Source organism: Cherax quadricarinatus, chromosome 93 (genome assembly GCF_038502225.1).
Source record: "Cherax quadricarinatus isolate ZL_2023a chromosome 93, ASM3850222v1, whole genome shotgun sequence".
In the NCBI taxonomy this organism is placed as follows: Eukaryota; Metazoa; Arthropoda; class Malacostraca; order Decapoda; family Parastacidae; genus Cherax; species Cherax quadricarinatus.
This window is the reverse complement of record NC_091384.1, coordinates 11,900,154-11,912,507: the sequence shown is the minus strand read 5'-3', so window position 1 is coordinate 11,912,507 and position 12,354 is coordinate 11,900,154. Positions and strand designations below refer to the sequence as shown.

The window sequence follows — 12,354 nt, the reverse complement described above, 5'->3', positions numbered from 1 at the left end:
GAGTGGTGCACTGGTATAGTGTTGCTGTTGCTCGTTTATATGAGATCATACAGGAGAATGAAACAGCTGGAAAACCATTACTTAGGCCTACTGGTGTGCCTAGCACTAGGAAGAAACATGACTTGTAATAAGGCTTCCTAGCATTTTGTGACATCTGTGGCTGGGTGGCCTAAGGTGTCACATAGGGAGCTGTGCCACCTTCCAAACGTTGGTTCGAATCCTGCAAACTGCGGTCTTCCTCTGAATATACCTTCACTTGTTTCTCATGCTGGTTGTCATACATGACAGCCAGAATGAATTCAGGGATGGGAAATTCTTTACCACAAACCTACTGTAGTTCTACGATAAGGTAACAGACGTCAGACAGGAGAGAGAGAGAGAAAAGGGTAAATTGCATTTTCTTGGACTGTAAGAAGAGACTGGTACATAAGCTACAGGAACAGGCATATAAAGCACTGCAATGCATCAAGGAATACGTGTCAAGAAGGAAACAATGACTGATGGTACGTGACGAGGTGTCGAAGTGGGCGCAAGTATCGAGTGGGGTTCCACAAGGGTCAGACGTAGTGCCAGAGCTGTTTCTTGTATATGTGAATGACATGACGGAAGGGATAGATTCAGAGGTACTCCTGTTTAATAGACGATTTGAAACTAATGAGGAAAATACAAGCGCATGAGGATCTGGAAAGACTTCCAAGGGATCTGGACAGACTACAAGCCTGGTTTAACAAATGGCTTCTGGGATTCAACTCCACCAAGTGAAAAGTCGTGAAGCTTGGCGAAGAACAAAAGAGGACTGCAGAGGGAGTATAGGCTCGCGGGTCAAAGACTTCGAACCCTCACTCAAGAAATAATATGTTGTGATTTCATACCGCTCACATCTTCTGAGGCGCACAACAGCCAAATAACTGCTGCAGCATATGGGCGCTCGGCAATCCTAAGAACAGCATTTCAACAACTAAGGACTAATTCACAATATTGACCACTGTGTATATGAGTCCTATGTTGGAATACGCAGCACTAGTATGGAACCCACACCTGGTCAGGGACGTCAATAACTTACAGATATAACAAAAGCTTGCAACAAGACTAGTCCCAGGAAAGGTTAAGGAAACTCATCCTGATGACACAAGAGGATTAAAGCAATAGGGATGACACGATAAGGATGTATAAAATACTGAGAAGAACTGACTAGGTGAACAGGGACAGAATATTCATTAGTTTTCATACAGGAACAATGGAACACAGCTGGAAGCTGAAAACTCAGATGAGTCTTAGGGATGTCTGGAAGTATCTCTTCAGCCTAAGAATTGTCAGGAAGAAAAACAATCTGGAGAGTGATAGAGGCAAAATCCATACATAGCTTTAAGAAGCTGAGAGGTGGGCATAGTAGTGATCAGCAAAGAGGCGGGGTCGGGAGCTGTGAATCGACCCCTGCAACGACATATAGGTGAACGCACGTACACACACACACACACACACAAGGACAGGATGTTCCAGGGAGGGGACACAGAAACAAGAGGCCACAATTGGAAGTTGAAGACACAAATGAGTCAGAGAGATAGTAGGAAGTATTTCTTCAGTCATAGAGTTGTAAGGCAGTGGAATAGCCTAGAAAATGACGTAGTGGAGGCAGGAACCATACACAGTTTTAAGACGAGGTTTGATAAAGCTCATGGAGCGGGGAGAGAGAGGGTCTAGTAGCAACCGGTGAAGAGGCGGGGCCAGGAGCTAGGACTCGACCCCTGCAACCACAAATAGGTGAGTACAAATAGGTGAGTACACACACACACACACACACACACACACACACACACACACACACACACACACACACACACACACACACACACACACACACACACACACACACAGGCCAAGACTTGCCATCTGGAAAATGCACGAAGGGCCTCTGCTCAAAAGGGCAGGTCGGCAGCTCACATTTTCGAGTAAAAAAAACAACTGAAACTTAAATAAACACTTTTATTCTATTGGAAGAAATGTGTGATATTCATTGACCATTGATTAAGGCCTCTTACTATTCAATTCAAAATTTGTGTTTACGTCCAAAATAACACCGCCAGTTAGGCGCTAAAATTTACTTTTTTTTCTAAAAAAATAGGCCTTAGATTGACTAAATTCATGCCTAATCATCTAAGTCCTTTTTCTTGTTGATATTTACGGCCTATTACCCTCGGTTATGAAACCGAGGATGGGGAAACGTTGCTACAATAAAATGTCAGATTAGTTGCGCAAATATTACTTTATCTAACAAGGGAATTATGAAATGCGCCTCTCTTACCCTTGTCGGGCAAGCGGATTCCCAGAAATATTTCTGGGTCACTTTCTGTGACCAGAAGGACGCAGAAAGGCAACATTGTAGCTTCTGGTCCTCTTCAAGCAGGGCTCCTTGCCGCGACGAAGAGACTATTGGTCTGAGGAATTGGACGTTTTTGGTCTTTTTCCCCCGACCGAACCTAATTACTCGCCAATCCTATCCTTCCCTGTCCCATCCTCCCCATCTCTCCTTTCCCATTCCTCCTCCTCTCCCCATCCTTCCACTTTCCTATTCCTGTTTCTAGCCTTTGGGGTCCATCCCTCAGGCATTCCAGTTCCTAGGTTGGGGGAAGGGTACCATGGTTCTTCCCATTCCATGGAGGTCCTTGGTGGTAGTGTAGGATTGTCAAGAGATCCCGATCCCTCTCCAGTTTACTGGGGGGAGGCTTCAGGTGTCTTTCAGGAGACAGGTGTATCTCTGGAGGTTGCCTTTCGGATTCCAGAAGGTGGTGGCCAAAGAACATATGCTTTGTGGTGGGAATACGATCACCCTCTCTTTTGTCCGCCGAGGTGGCTCGGTAGATGTGAAGTTGCTGTCCTGGATTGCTGGTTTACTGGCATGAACGGTAGTATATGGCACGGCTTCCATGCCGCATCTGCACTACTGGCTGTGCTGAGGTCCTCTTGGACCCTCCACATTGTCCGCCCCTCAATTTTTTCCTTTTTCCTTTTTCTAAAAACAAAAAGAAAAGTGATACCTAACCATGGAGTCCCAAATTCTTGAAACTGCTCCTACTGGGCCCCTTCCTGTAGCAGCACCCTCTTACTACCCTGATTAAATACTTCCCATCGGACCTTTCTAATGCCCCTGTATCTCCCCCGGGTGACATTTTGTTGTATATTCCTGATACCGAGCCTCGGCCTGACTCCTTTGACACATCCTTTCACCATGCTTCCTGCTTTTCCCAATATGGTGCAATGGATTTCAGATCACCCGCCCACCTCAAAACAGATCACCTCCAGTCCCACATCTAAACTACAACGACCTTTTTCTAATGACACTGCTTCGAATGCCTCTCAATCTACTCAGAAAATACCAAAGCAACGCTCATTCCCTTTACATACTATGCATGATTGTACACAATGGATTACATTTTTCACTTTGCAACTGACATCTTCCACTGACTATCTTTCTGATCATAGTATCAGTAAGTCACTTCTACACCACATTGGTCAAAATATTTCATTTCATTCTCTGAAGAGTGGTGAACGTATCGTCACGCATCCTAGCCAAGCTCACAGACTTTCTATCCTTTCCACCATAGATGCTATTCTTTTAACGATTCAGAAACACATTTCTCTCAATTCTAATAGTGGAACCGTCATGGAACCATTGTTCAGCATGATTTCCAGAAATGTGGTGACGACATTCTGGAGGAACTTGAGCTCTTAGACCTCTCAGTTCTCAGAGTGAGCACATATATACTACCTGTCCGCGGGTAGAGACACTTTCCCTGCAATTTATCTCACTTAACTTTTGACTGCGTATTGGCCACCCAGCAGGTCCATGGCAGAATGTCCAATCTGTGGTGAAGCCGAACATCCTAATACATCTTGTATTCTACCTCCCTCTTGCCTTAATTGTAATAAAACTCACCCATCTTATTCTCGTCATTGCCAATTTACTTAAAGGAACGAGAAATCCGCTGTCTCAAAGAGACAGAAGGCTTTACTTTCGCCACGGTGGTCTCTCAGGCCCCGTGGCCTGGTGGCTTCACATGGCGAGTGTCCGGTTTCGATTCCCGGCGAGGGTAGAAACATTGTCTATGTTGCCCACAAGTAAAATGGGTATGTGCGTGTTAGTGAACTGGTGTGGGTTGCATCCTGGGACAAAACTGACCTAATTTGCCGGAAATGCTCAGCATAACAAGCGGCTTTCTATACAGTAGTATGTCATTGATGTCAGCTAGGCCTTGTACATGTACTTGTAGTAAATAAAGATATTATTATTATTATTATTATTATTATTATTATTATTATTATTATTATTATTATTATTATTATTAAGTTTACTCCAACCTTTGGGGTCCCAACTCCCGAAGTCTCCCCTGTGGAAGGTCCCTCTACCTTGTCACCTCGTACTGTTCTCAAATCATCTTCTCGCTCGCAAGTTTCTGTGTCTAAAGGACCTCACGCAACAGCACCTCAACTTCACTCTTCCGCTTCTCCAAAGTCAAAAACATTCCACAAGTGTAAATCTCCTTTAACCCCTCCTTCGCTAATCCTTACCGAACATTTTTCCTTTTCAGTATCTGTACCTAGTTCATCCTCCCCCTCGTACAGTCCCCGCCCCTCCAGTTCCATCCCAGGTTTCTTTCTCTCCTGTCCTCTCCCAAGCTTCTTTCCAAGCTAACCGTAACCTCTCGTCCCCCCTCTTCTTTGGTAACTTCCATTGTCGCCCCAATCTTTAATCACCCTCCCCCTTCTATATCCTATGTCGTCCCATATAAAACTTCCCTGACCTGAAATTATCTCCTGATATATTGAGGAGACTGAACCAATAATGGACACGGGTCCACCTTCCATTGCTCCTCTTCACTCTTCTACTCCATCTCACAACTTTTTCTTCACTGAGTTCCAATTCGTCGCTGCTTACTTGTTTCCGCTGCCTCCACATGAGGACTTTACTAGCCCGTCTAGTCCGTAGATACCTACTGCTTCATATTTTCTGTATCTATCTCTTCACAGCTTATGGCTTATTTACAGTAGAATATTCGAGGCTTCAGAGGTAACCTGGGGTGAGTTTCATGTGTTGCTCTCCCAGTTTTTTCCTGTTTGTTTACAGGAATCCAAATTACTCTCCACTGTTGCCCATCCCATCTCGGGTTCTGTTTTACTACATTCATCAGATCCTTTTCCCGATAGAAACTTTAATGAAAGTGCACTTCTTGTATGCACCGGTATTCCATACCATTAGATCTCTCTTGATACTTCGCTGCATTGTACTGCAGTTTGCATCTACTTGAATAAGTGGTATAAGGTCTGTTCACTGTATCTGTCTCCTTCTCGGGCATTATCTATCACATATGGTGAGTTTCTGGTTTCTTCATTATGGCCACCACTTCTGTTATTAGGCGGTTTTAATGCTCACCATTTCCTCTGCGGGTCTCACTGTGACTCCCGCGGCATTCACTTAGAGGCTCTCCTCACTTCTCTCCCTCTCCATGTTTTAAATACTGCTCCTCTACCCATTTTAACCCTCGTACTTAATCTCTGTCTCTCTTTCATCGATCTCTCACTTTGCTCCTCATCAACTGCACTCGACTTTACCTGGTCTGTACTCCCAGATTTACATAGCATTTATATTCTCCCATTCATTTTCTCACCCTTCTCGAAGCCCATGTTGGCAGTTTGACCGAGCGAATTGGGACCTGTGCTCGCGTCAAACTGCTTTTAGTGAAGACCCTTGTTCATCCTCTGTTGATTAGCTGTTACACCTATTTTCGACCTCAGTTTTAACCAAGGCATCACATTCTATACCCCAAAGCTCAGGCAGGCATGATGCATGATGCTTATTGCCTCCGCTATTTTATCGGCTCTCTTGACCTTCGCAACCCTTCCATGTTCAGGATAGTAACGGACATTACTAGAAATCTATTGTTTGTTCGTCGCCCCTATTTACTCTGTCTCTTTTCTCTTCATCTACATTTGCTCTTGTCTTCTCTTCAGTTGCCCCTGTTATATGTTCATCTAGCATCTAACTTTTCCCTTTTCCCTTGAGAGGTTCTGACAGTTCGTGTCTGTTCTTCCCCACTGCCATGCGTGAAAGCCCAAATACCTACAGTCACTTCTCACTCTAATTTTCTTGATTAATTCCAGTCTCATTCTGATGCCGTCGCTGTATACACTGATAGTTCTATATACTCTGACAGTGTCGGGTTTGCAGCAGTGTTTCCTAACAGTGTAGTGCGAGGGTATTTATTAGACTCGGCTGGCATTTTTACAGTCGAATTATATGCAATTCTCGTAGCAATTATCCGTATTGCATATATGATTGTCTTGCCATTTGTAATAGTCTCAGACTCCCTTAGTGCTTTGCAGGTTATTAAAAAATTTGATTCACCTCATCCCCTGATTCTTCCTATACGACTTCGGTTACACCGCATTTCTAACCAAAACAAAGATACTGTTTTCTGTTGGGTCCCTGGTCATGTTGACATTCAGGGCAATGAACAGGTCATGTACAGCTGGGCAGTCAGCAGTACATGACCTCTCAGTTTCATACAGAGGTGTTCCATATACAAACTATTTTGCTGTCTTCTTGTCATCGATATTGAGGTTGGGAGACTACGCTCTCCATCTTCACATCGGACACACTCGTCTTACTCACGGGTATCTTATGGAGAGGCGCCCTGTTCCACTCTATGAGAAATGTCAGCTTCCAATTTCAGTTGGCATATTCTATTGTACTGTCCAGTCTATCAACAGGTATGAAGAATTTACATCCGAAGTCGCTACTACTCTAATACCCTTTTTTATCTTCCTTCCTTGCTGACAGAAATACCTTTCACTTAGACTCCCTCATTGGCTTTTGTCAGTAATTTACTACACACACTTTGATGATACTTCCTTTAACACTCTTCACTGCCCCTTTATATTTCCACCTCTGTTCTTCTCTCCACTCTAGCTGTTCCTTGATGCAACAATACCACTGCCCGGCAGCACTATATGACCATAGTGGCTAACGCGACAGTCTGGAGTTTTGAGACTCTCTGAACGCGGGTTCAAACCCCACCCGTGGTATGGTTTAGTCGTGACCATAGTAGGTTTAGCGCTTTGTTTCGAATATAACAATAATAATGTAACTTCCGAATAACTTGTCGGCTATATAACTTTGAAATAAGAATTATGCAACCTTGCAACAGTGATTTTTATAGTTATATTACCTTGTAGCATTGAACTCTGAGTTATGTCACCTTGCAGCAGTGATTTATGAGTTATATCAACCTGCAGCAGTGATTTATGAGTTATATCAACCTGTAGCAGTGATTTATGAGTTATTTCAACCTGCAGCAGTGATTTATGAGTTATATCAACCTGCAGCAGTGATTTATGAGTTATATCAACCTGCAGCAGTGATTTATGAGTTATATCAACCTGCAGCAGTGATTTATGAGTTATTTCAACCTGCAGCAGTGATTTATGAGTTATATCAACCTGCAGCAGTGATTTATGAGTTATATCAACCTGTAGCAGTGATTTATGAGTTATATCAACCTGTAGCAGTGATTTATGAGTTATATCAACCTGTAGCAGTGATTTATGAGTTATATCAACCTGTAGCAGTGATTTATGAGTTATATCAACCTGTAGCAGTGATTTATGAGTTATATCAACCTGTAGCAGTGATTTATGAGTTATATCAACCTGTAGCAGTGATTTATGAGTTATATCAACCTGTAGCAGTGATTTATGAGTTATATCAACCTGTAGCAGTGATTTATGAGTTATATCAACCTGTAGCAGTGATTTATGAGTTATATCAACCTGTAGCAGTGATTTATGAGTTATATCAACCTGTAGCAGTGATTTATGAGTTATTTCACCTTGCAGCTGTGATTTATGAGTTAAGTCAACTTGCAGCTGTGATTTATGAGTTACGTCAACTTGCAACTGTGATTTATGAGTTATGTCACCTTGCAGCAGTGATTTATGAGTTATATCAACCTACAGCAGTGATTTATGAGTTATTTCACCTTGCAGCTGTGATTTATGAGTTATTTCACCTTGCAGCTGTGATTTATGAGTTACGTCAACTTGCAACTGTGATTTATGAGTTATGTCACCTTGCAGCTGTGATTTATGAGTTATGTCACATTGCAGCAGTGATTTATGAGTTATGTCACGTTGCAGCAGTGATTTATGAGTTATGTCACGTTGCAGCAGTGATTTATGAGTTATGTCACCTTGCAGCAGTGATTTACGAGTTATGTCACATTGCAGCAGTGATTATGAGTTATGTCACCTTGCAGCAGTGATTTCTGAGTTATGTCACCTTGCAGCAGTGATTTATGAGTTATGTCACCTTGCAGTAGTGATTTATGAGTATGTCACCTTGCAGCAGTGATTTATGAGTTATGTCACCTTGCAGCAGTGATTTATGAGTTATGTCACATTGCAGCAGTGATTTGTGAGTTATGTCACCTTGCAGCAGTGATTTCTGAGTTATGTCACCTTGCAGCAGTGATTTATGAGTTATATCAAGTTGCAGCAGTGATTTATAACCTACGTCACCTCGTATTCACAGTGTCCTGTGATGTGCCTAGTTGACAAGCGATATTTTTAGGTGACAGGTCTCTCTCCCTTCTCCAGATAATACGCCCACGCTGGGCAGTTTTGGCTTGCTTGCGATCCATAATATAGACGTGGAAGGTGTTGTCTGCCCCATGCTGTTAATTAATAGTCTTGTTCTGACATCATGTCTGTAAATGCTGTCATTTAAATTTAATTTCCAGTGTCTTAAAACTTTACACTTAATCGTAGACAAGCACATGATATTCTTAATTGCTTTTCTTAGGCCTACTGGTTATTCTTAATTATTCTTAATTGCTGTGTCACACAATTTTTAAATAGGTAACTAGATTCGCTAATGAATGATTATTTATGAAGCAAGAGTGTGCAATTATCTCTAAATATGATTTACCTGGAGATACCTGGAGAGAGTTCCGGGGGTCAACGCCCCCGCGGCCCGGTCTGTGACCAGGCCTCCTTAGGTCAGTGTCCCAGGATGCGACTCACACCAGTCGACTAACACCCAAGTACCCATTTTACTGATGAGGAACATAGACAACAGGTTGAAAGAAACACGTCCAATGTTTCTACTCTGGCTGGGAATCGAACCCAGGCCCTCGCCGTGTGAAGCAAGAGCGTTAACCACCAGGCCACCAGAGCAGTTGTATTGAACAGCCTCTCAAGCAAGGAGTTAAATAATAGCCAGTGACTGAGAGAAAAGAGAGGAAGGGCTCTACATAGTATTCTGGCCACAGTTTCAGTAATATGATTCAGGAAATCGTAAAAATACGATTACAAACAAACCACGGTACGGGTGGAGCTGGAACTCTCGGTAAATGAGTCACATAGTTCCAGCTGCCCCACTGGCTTACCGTCTGGCCTGGAATTGTATCGTTCTTGTCCTCGCTTTTCAAAATTCCAGACTGAACCATTGTTAGTGCATTTTTTCCGTCCAAATTCATATTCTCTCGGAAAGAATCTCTCCGGCTTCGAATAAATGACTTCAGCAAGAATAAAGATAAATGAAATTAGATTTCTGGTTTGTGTAGTCTTACCCGTGCTCCTGGAGCGGGGTCGAGGTTCTGACCAGAGCTTTGGTAAGATGGGGAAGGAAGAAGGATGGGTAAGATGGGGAAGGAAGAAGGATGGGTAAGGGTGGAAATAGGATAGGGTTGGGAGGGTGATGGGGATTTATAAGACAGGTATACTTCCTGCCCATCAACTGCATACCGTTATACCAGATGTATACCGGTGTACCACTAAACTGGAAGGATGTATACTACTTGCAATTAATTTTTTGTTTTGACTAGTTTAGCAATGTTTCACAAAGACCAGTCACTAGGATATCGTTATTGTAACGTTTTTTTCTATGGTAGATTCCTTCAGCCAAATGCAAAGGAAAATAAATATGGAAACAACAACAGTAGTCGCGAGGTAAAGATTGTGATCGGTCCAGCAACAGCGAGGTGGTCAGTCCGTCAGCCTGGTGAAGTGTTCAGTTCCATAGTCTGGAACAATGTAAAGCTGAAGCATGGTAATGGAGAAACTATACCACTGGTGGGGATAGAACCCGCGGTCAGAGTCGTAAAACTCCAGACCGACGCGTTAGCCACTAGACCAGCTGCTTTACAATAAGATTCATCATGTTAACGGCTTTGAGGGGACTTGAGCTAGAGTTCGTCACGACCACGCTGGCGGGAGATTCGTCTGTAAAAACTTGCATTTGCGGTCACAGTGGTGGCCTATGCTAATCTTCCTATGGTGATTGTGATCAGTGAATCTTATGTAGCCAGCTGGTCCAGTGGCTAACGCGTCGGTCTGGAGTTTTACGACTCTGACCGCGGGTTCTATCCCCACCAGTGGTATGGTTTGTTTGTAATCGTGTCCTTACGATTGAGTCATGGTAATGGAGGCTTATATACTATCGAAGATGAGATGTGTGGAAGGTCTCTGAGATAGTGCAGGAGGCGAGGACAACTAACAGAAACAAGAACAGAAAAGCACTGCAGCAAGGCTACTGGTCCATACTAAGCAGGTCCCTCTCGACTCCAACCCTTCTCATTAATAAGTAGTGGCAGGAGAGGTGCACCTCTGCTGCACCTCTCCTGCCTACGGTTTATAAGCTGCCTCTCCGCCCATATGCCGTATTCTATTCAAGATTGATGGACTGACCACATCGACTCAAGGCTGAGGGACTGATTACCCCATTCTCCTCCTATTCTTCAAGTTTCTCCTATGTATGGACTGATGAAGCCACTGTGTGGTGAAACGTTTCCTCAATAAAGATACCCAAGAGTTGCACATGTGTCTAATTTATCAACGTGTCGGTTCTCTGAACCATTCATCTACAAGTAGTGGCTAAACACTGAGGTGACACCTCATTCAGAGAAGGTGACAACACCTCAGACAAACCTGTCATTAATAAGTAGTGGCTAAACACTGAGGTGACACCTCATTCAGAGAAGGTGACAACACCTCCGACAAACCTGTCATTAATAAGTAGTGGCTAAACACTGAGGTGACACCTCATTCAGAGAAGGTGACAACACCTCCGACAAACCTGTCCCACCCGTACATCTGTCCGCCATCAAGTTGTTGTTCTCACAAACAACTCTGTAATTTTGAGAAAAACAATTTTGCCCTAAAGATTATAAACGATATTTTCGACTATAAAATTGTTAAGTTTATAGATACCAGAAAGTAAATTCGAAATATGTTGTGCATCATGTTTGATAAGAGATGATACATGTGCAGGACATGTTTGTGTCAGGTGTCGTCACCTTTCAGTGAGGTGTTACCTCTGGGTTTGACATTTAAAAATGTGTTTTTCTTGCCTGTTCTTCCTACTCCTCTGAAGATGTGCGAGTAAGCATATAATAATAATAATAATAATCATAATAATAATAATAATAATAATAATAATAATAATAATAATAATAATAATAATAATATTTTATTTTTTTATTATCACACTGGCCGATTCCCACCAAGGCAGGGTGGCCCGAAAAAGAAAAACTTTCACCATCATTCACTCCATCACTGTCTTGCCAGAAGGGTGCTTTACACTACAGTTTTTAAACTGCAACATTAACACCCCTCCACCAGAGTGCAGGCACTGTACTTCCCATCTCCAGGACTCAAGTCCGGCCTGCCGGTTTCCCTGAACCCCTTCATAAATGTTACTTTGCTCACACTCCAACAGCACATCAAGTATTAAAAACCATTCGTCTCCATTCACTCCTATCAAACACGCTCACGCACGCCTGCTGGAAGTCCAAGCCCCTCGCACACAAAACCTCCTTTACCCCCTCCCTCCAACCTTTCCTAGGCCGACCCCTACCCCGTCTTCCTTTCACTACAGACTGATACACTCTTGAAGTCATTCTGTTTCGCTCCATTCTCTCTACATGTCCGAACCACCTCAACAACCCTTCCTCAGCCCTCTGGACAACAGTTTTGGTAATCCCGCACCTCCTCCTAACTTCCAAACTACGAATTCTCTGCATTATATTCACATCACACATTGCCCTCAGACATGACATCTCCACTGCCTCCAGCCTTCTCCTCGCTGCAACATTCATCACCCATGCTTCACACCCATATAAGAGCGTTGGTAAAACTATACTCTCATACATTCCCCTCTTTGCCTCCAAGGACAAAGTTCTTTGTCTCCACAGACTCCTAAGTGCACCGCTCACCCTTTTCCCCTCATCAATTCTATGATTCTATGATTAATAATAATAATAATAATAATAATAATAATAATAATAATAATAATAATAATAA

The 12,354-nt window shown here is 43.0% G+C and overlaps 1 protein-coding gene across 1 annotated transcript in view; it reads left to right on the top strand.

Moving 5' to 3' along the window:
- Positions 1–12,354, top strand: part of LOC128703523 (uncharacterized) — a 586,091-nt gene that overhangs the window by 343,080 nt on the left and 230,657 nt on the right. The gene's annotated exons all lie outside the window — the stretch shown is intronic.